This window comes from Cupressus sempervirens, chromosome 5 (genome assembly GCF_028749045.1).
Source record: "Cupressus sempervirens isolate cs-2001-9-10 chromosome 5, ASM2874904v1, whole genome shotgun sequence".
Classification (NCBI taxonomy): Eukaryota; Viridiplantae; Streptophyta; class Pinopsida; order Cupressales; family Cupressaceae; genus Cupressus; species Cupressus sempervirens.
Genome location: NC_143122.1, coordinates 858,543,746 through 858,551,798, shown reverse-complemented (window position 1 = coordinate 858,551,798; position 8,053 = coordinate 858,543,746).

Sequence of the window (8,053 nt, the reverse complement as noted above, 5' to 3'; positions counted from 1 at the left end):
TTTTCAGGCTAAAGAGTGTAACCAAAAAATTGAGGAAATAAAGCAGAAATTGAAAAGGTTGAATAAGGAAAAATGCTCTTGCACACTCTTCCTTTTGCAGGCATGGAGCAGTATCCCTTGCTGGAGCATGATTGTTCTTCTACTTAGTTGGATTCCAAAATTATCAATAGTGATAATTAAAAAATTGAATCAACCTTCAATTTCGAGATCGTTGAATCAACCTTCAGATTAAAATAGGGAGTTCAAGAATGCAAGATTGATTCACGCGCTGAAGTGTTTAAAACTACTTTTAATAAATAAAAATGGCTAGGAAATCTTAAATGTAATTGGTGAATTTTGTTGTGTTTGTACTTGTCTCGAGAGTTTAGTAACGTTGTTGTGATATTTATATTCAGAACAACAGTTGTATTCATGTGAAATAAAATCCCCTGACTTTTTTTGTGGTTTCAAAGGGTACACGTACTTTGTGTGCACAAATTTTCTTTCAAAATTGCATAAGCATGGCAGGGAGGAGGAGAAGAATAACAAATAGCAAAGTAGAACGATGATCTTCTTCTGAGAAAGTACATTGGTTGATGTTAGATGTGGGTGCTATCACATTAAGTTATTGTCTAGTTTATGAGAATTGCATTTTGAAGCTGAAATAAATATAAAGAAAAATTATCACAAAGAACCCTATCCTGCAAAAGGCATTGCAGGGATATAAGCAAAATTAGCACTCTATGATGCATATTGATTGTGTCTAAGTAATACTAGAAAGATATCTAATCATCTGGCTATATCACTTGGGGTTTTTAAGCTCCGACATTCTATGTAAAAACCTATTTTATGTTGTGTATATTTTTTATTGAGGACAGCATGGCAGTAGCAAGCTAGCTAACCTCAATCAGGTTTAAGGAAATTAGAGATCAAAAAAAAATTACAATTCAAAAAGCCTCATAAAACTAGAGCACAAACCATAACAAAATACAAAAGGCAAACAAGTCTGTGAAAATAATTGTCAGTAACATACCTCATACCTCCATATCTGTGTTTGCCCATAGCCTATGAGAAGAAACCCTTAAATCTAAACAAAACTTTCAAAATCTCCAAACATCTGAAAAATCCACCAAACAAAAACATGAGACAATAGAAAAAAGAAATTAATAACAAGGAATCTCGAAATCTGAAAATCTCTGGAGAGTGCACCAAAGAAATAAGAAGCTTTTTGGCCAAAGCAACAGAGAAATAAGAGGCGTACCTCACTGCTTGGTTTCCTTGCTCTTTCAACTTTGGCTATGGTGTTTTGCTAGACTTCTATGCACTCGGAGATCAACGTAGTACTTGCTATGCTGAATATTGTCGGTGGGTTTTGGTAGATCAACTGAATGTGGTAGAATATTGATGGACTGAATACGGTCAGTACTAAGTAGAATGCATTTAATGTGACTGGACAAACTTTTTATTAGTCCCTACCTTAAAAAAATGTAGTTTTTGCCTTGTTTATTTATGCCATTAGTATTTATTTTGCAAAAATCTAAAAACAGTAGCAAATGTTTTGATTAAGTAAAAACAAGTTTTGAAAGGACTCGAAACCTTTTAACAAAAGGCCAGAAAGATATAACAATGAGGAACAAAATACAACTGTGAAAAATCACTTGCAAAATAGAGGGACACACCAAAGTTCCCAAGAAGAGGGAAAACAATCCAAGAAGTAATAGACCATCAAGATTTACATTTTGGTCCAGTTTTTTGAGAGCTTAAAGACATATCAAAAGAAGGAATAGAGGATTTGCCTTTTTTTTCCTTTGATTGATGTCCAACCATCCTCTACCTTCCCAGTAGCCTTTTTCCAGTCCCAATTGACCCCCAACAACCCCTTGTCAATAGAGTCAGCAACAGAAAAAGGGACACAACAACATTATGATCCAAAGCCATCAAAGGGACAATAGTCGAATCAACAGAGACAACATTAAGCAACGAGTCAAAAACAACATTTTGATTCAAAACCATCGTAGAGACAACAATAGGTGATGAGTCAACAACAAAATTTTGATTCAAAACCATCATAGAGACAACCTTCAAATCATTAGAAACAACAACAGAATCCTCTACCAAAAAGAGATCAATATGCAAAGAGCTATTAGAGCCATCCATCTCTGTAGAAACTTATGAACTGTGTAGTGATCATCTGAAACCCCCAACTCCCAAGAAGGAGAATTCTTTGATCTAGCCTTGTCAGAGGAACAACTCATGGCAAGATGGATAGTCTTATGGCATTTCCTACATCTGAAAGGAATACCCTCATAATCAAGCAGTTGAATCCAAGAACTAGTTGGAGAAGTCAACTTCAACATTTCTTGAAGCCCCTTAAAGTTATCCATCTCCACCAGGATGCAAGCATATGTTGTCTTATAGACATTAGAAGAAACTGAATCAACCAATATGAAATCCCCAAGAGCATCCCCTATAGGCTCCAGGACTGAATCCTCTAGAAATGAAGGGGAAGATTCATTAACCTCACCCAGAGAGGAATCTTATTAAATGTTTTAGTAGAAAATGTTAATGTGTGTGAATATTATTTTTAAAATACATATTTATCATATTTCAATGCTATTTTTTTATTGGTTATGAATATTTTTAAAAAAATTTATTAAAATTCTTTCATGACTATTTTGGCATTTTATTGAAAGCAGAGTGGCTTAAATGAAGGACACACATTAATTTGGCCTTATTGATTACATTTAGTTATTGATCTAAAGTTTCCACCACATATGCATTTTACGAGAGATGAAATGCATTAAAAGATACACCTGTCTAAATAAATGCTTGCATCTTCAACCCACTATTTTCTCCATCTCTATAATATATGGCCTAGCATAGAATTGTGTTGGTAGATGATAAAAAACATGAGCTTACTACCTTTTTCAATGTTTTGTGCTTACTTTCTAGAATACTCTCAAAGCTCTGGTCTATTTTGTGTTGGGTTGGGATTAAGTAAAATCATTGTTGTCGTCTTTCTGCATTTTCTACATTATGATTTTTCCATCTTTTACATTATTTGAGGATTTTGTTCATATTTCTTCCAAAATTAACACATGCAATAGCTTCCAGTTAATGTTTCCAAAATTAGCATAGGTAATGGCTTTCAGTTGATGTTTTATTTGTTATATATATCTAGAAAACAAAATAAATTAAAAGGTATGACAATATATTGACAAGTTAGCTTAGGTTGTTTGCATGCTTGGTTTGAGTACAAGTTTTGGATACATTTTGTACAAAAACAAAAGCACCTATCAGAAGTGGCCTTTCATATTCTCATTTTTTCCTAATTTCTGTGTCATGGTTTTAATCATGGGCTTTCCATTTTCATCTTTGGCATATTAGAAATTGTATGAAATTGGTAAGTCAAAAAGGGATTCAAGGGCTTCAGGAAAATGAGGCTTGAAAAAAGGGAAGTGAAGTTTTGAGTGAACAAAATGTGCCTAACTAGTTGAAATGGGTATGCTCTAGATGAATTGAAGATCTCAAATATGGTGTTCTGGTAAGATTGTAGAGCATTTTATGTAGTCAAATATTATCTGGACATGTCTTCAAAAAATACCAAGTTTAGGTTGTAGGTGAGCAATGTCGTTAACAAATTCTCTAATTTTTGTATAATATCTAGAACATTACTCTTCACTTTTGTTAACTAATTAAATCCATTGCAGATTCTAATATTAAAAAAGTTGGGAATATTCATTTCATAGTTTAGAATCCCATGGGGTCCTCGCAATAGGTCTTACAGAGATGTCATTTACAAAAATGATCATAGATAAAAGTATAGAAGATAATATTTGTTTAACAAATAAAAAGAAAGAATTACAACTAGTATAGATATCTTAAATAAATCTATCTAAAGAAATGCCAATAGATATCCACTACAAAATAATTATAATTTAATTTACTACATCTAAAATTATTTATATTTCCTTTATCTCCATTTATTTAGTTTTTTACTAACTTAAGTTTTTTATTTTAATTCCTTAAAAAATGGATGATTTATATCTCCAAATATTATAATTTAAATGGATATTTTATGTGGTATTTATTAAATTATTTTAAAAAGTATATTCTATTTATAATAAGATTTAAACTTTTGACATGTAGATGGTTGTCAAATTTAACGTAGAAGAATAAAAGTTAACATTAACATGCTCACGTCATCCCACTCCCCCATTCTGCCATTGTAGAATGCCTATCAACATTAACAACAACATGTACAATCTAGGGTTTCAAAAGCCCTTGCCATAGCCTTTCATGTTGCCTCCAAATTTCGTGTTCATGAAAAATATGTAAAGATTCATAGGTACAAGAATTAAAAATTCCTCCAACTCAGCACAGGCCAATGCCATCACCTTCATTACCCACTTTGAACAAACATATAATTTCCATAATTTCACATTTTGGGTTTGAATTTAACTGAATGTAGGGTTTGAAGAACATTTGAACCACACACTCAAATAGAATTACATTGTACATTAAAACATCACCAAGATGTTTCAGTTTAAATTAGGTGACTGGCTGATTAGTGCTTCTCTATTTGCGTTTCATGGAAATAATTTTGTATTTCTATTTTAGAATAACTGACTGCTCTTCTTGTAAATAATTGCTTATCTATTCTATTTTTAGTTTTATAGTGTGGAAGTCTTTGTGCAACCATTTTTTACCAAACAAAGTTGAGACTATGTCATCTCAACTTAGTCCCTTCTTCTCTATTCGAGTGCCCTTTACTTTTTCCCCTGTTTGAATAACCCTTATCAAAATTATTCAAAGATTCCATGAAATTATTATAAAGTAATCATAGGTTTCATTCTTTAGTATCCAAAGGCAACAATTCTGCCTTTTGTCATGGTGCAACCCAATTTCTACGTATATTGAGTTCGATAGGTTTAGCAGCTTTTTTTTAATGGTTTAGGGGAATTTAAAATTAATATGGATGTTAGATAGTTTCATAAAATAGCTTTGATTTTAATCATAGAGTATATTTGATTAATTTAGTAATAGAATGTATAGGGATTCTGGGTTTCTAAAAATGTTTTTGGGCTATGCCTCTTTCCAAATTGAGAAACTAGATCTGAACTTTAGAATTAGAAATTATTGTGGATGAATGTCACTTGAAACTAAGATCATTTACTTGTTTATGTTGAACCCTAAGAAGAGGCTATTGTACAAACTCTTTTCACAAGTTGAATTTGTATGGTTTGAAATACTTCTCTATTGCAAGTACATAGAGGGAAGTAATTATAGTTTGCAAAAGTGAAATTTCATTATGATTATTGTTATTAGTATGGCAACTTGCAATTATTTTTCAATTAATACTTCCTATTTATTCTTTAGGTGTACTTTTCCTTTCAAATTGAGCACTATAGGAAGCCAACCAAAAATAGAAATTATATTTTATAAATTGCCCATATCTCATATAAAGATTTTAGGAAACAATTGTATATGAATAACAATGAGCACTATAGGAAGCCAACCAAAAATAGAAACTATATTTTATAAATTGCCCATATCTCATATTAAGATCTTAGTAAACAATTGTATATGAATGAAAATGCACCTGCATTTTGACTTCTCACTTTGAAATGACATTTTTTGACATTAGTATTTTTATTTTTGCAATTTTTACTTAAAGGGGGTGTTAGTGTAAATAATTAATGATTATTACACTTTATTTAAGTTTACTTAGGATAATACATTTTTATATTAGTTTTCATGTAGACACTTAGGAATATGCATAGACATATGAGTTGTCTTGTTGACAACATAGGATTTAGCAACTTATTTGAGCACATGGTGTCTACAACATCTTTTTATGAGATACGCCTATGTAAACTTATCCTCTCATCATTGCACAAACTCTTGTGCTCAATGGAGGATAATCCAATCTTGGTGGACATGTCTCTAGTTGTGATGTTTATCTCTTTGTTGACTCCTAGTCATTATGGTTGACTTTATATACAGGCACTTCTATGATGTATTTATCCAATTATTCAATCATCTGATATCCATTCTCATTTGATCACCATTAGTCTCTCTTGTGCTATCTATTGAGCTTCTTGATCTTGGTGTTGAATTATTGCCTTAGGAAAATTCTTACATGGTATTAGAGCTCTACCAAATTGTTAAATGGTATCAGAGCCATAGGAGCTTCATTGCATAGCCATTGGAGAAATTTTTCTTGTAGGTCAATATTGGAACTTCTTGGTGTAAATCAGATATCAGTATCAGATTCAAAAGGTCAAAAAATCTTCCAAATTGACTTTTGTTTCATCAGAATCAGACATTTAAGGTGAAATCTATAGTCATTTGATTTTTGGAGGTGTGACGATAGTGATTCAGAAAAAATAATTATAGAGGATGTTTGAGATCTACGTTCTTGAATTTTTTTGCAAATCACAAATCTTAATGTTTGCAACTTCAAAGGCTTAGTTCGGGCTCATCTGGATACATATTCAGGTGCTATTTTTTTGAAAGTGCATTATTTTTTGTCTACTTTCTAGATTTGGTATCAGTTTGGAGTAATTTTGAGTAGACATAGTACTTTCAAATTTTGGTATCATTTTGGCCTATTTGCACTTATAGTTAATTAGATCCTTGAGAGGTCTTGTGTCTTATCTTGTCGAGTCCGATATAGCTTCATATTTGTTATTGTAACCAGAAAAATCAGAAGTCCACTTAGGCCCTAACTTGGCAAATGGCCATTGTAATTGCACTAAATATAAAGTGCCAAATCATGCATTAAGGGGGGATTTCTTTGAATTTATTTTTTTTTGCATTTTGGGGGTCAAACATTATTTGATCTCATGGAGTCATGTGAAAAGTATCACTTTGGTTTAATATTCAAATTGAAAAATAGGAATTATCAGAAATGGAGTGCTTTGATGATTGATCATCTAAGAGAACATAAGAAAGTGTTTCCTTATCTATATTGGAAGATATTTCCACCTAATACCAATTGGGGACATCTTTCTCTTCTTCTTTGCTTTATGCATAATAGTATTAGTAAGGAATCTTTGCTCCTCTATGTAAGGAAAATAGTCCTTATGACATTTGGATGTGTCATTGGGAAGCATATGGAGATCCACAAGTCCCTCGATTACCAGAGGACATTTTACCTCCAATCACTCTAGTTGTGGTACCTACAACTCCAGTTGAGATCATACCTCCTGATGCTCATGTTGCTTCTATTGATCCAATTCTAGCCACAAACGCTTCTAATTTAGCACAATAAGAAACACCATGTCTTCCTATTTCAACTTCATGGGATGACTTCCTTCCAGACATTGCAGTGTTGTTTATGGAGTCTTACATTGAAGATGTGGGAGACATTATTGATGACATCCATCTTCTCTTTGTTGAGGAGAATTCTTCTTCACTTGTTGTGAGGGAACACTCTGACCCTCAACCACTTGATCTTTCTTTTGAGACTAACATGATTGTGGACACTTCTTTTTAGCAGTTGGAGGAGGACTCTTTTACTTCAAAGGAAAAATATCAGTATTTGGAGATTGTATCCTAGTTTCCTTAGATGTCATATCTTTGGAGGATTCTTCCTACTAGTTGGGGAGCATTCTCTACTACACCTATGGCACCACTTCTTCCTAGAAGGAGGAACATTATTTAGTTTTCATGCTGTAGCTTCTTTAGTCATCAAGGAGATTCTTTCATGGATGTGCATTCATCATCGAGGGGAGGCTCCATTGCTTCTCTTCCCATATCTTCCTATAAGGATGATTCCTTGTCTTTGGAGTTTGATTCAATTTCATACATGGACATGTTACCTTGTTTGCCATGTTCTTTTGGGCATCCACCAGATTGGCTTGTGGCATCTACATTCATCAAGGACTTGTCAAAATATGAGAAGAGTTCAGAGACAACATCCATCTCATACTATATACGGATTCCTCATCCATCTTCTTATCCATAATGGGAAGTATATTTGGACCTATAGTTGGTGTATCTTCTTCCTAAAGGGAGAAATGTATCTTCTTCTCACTTGTGTATATATAATTATATGAAGATATGAAAC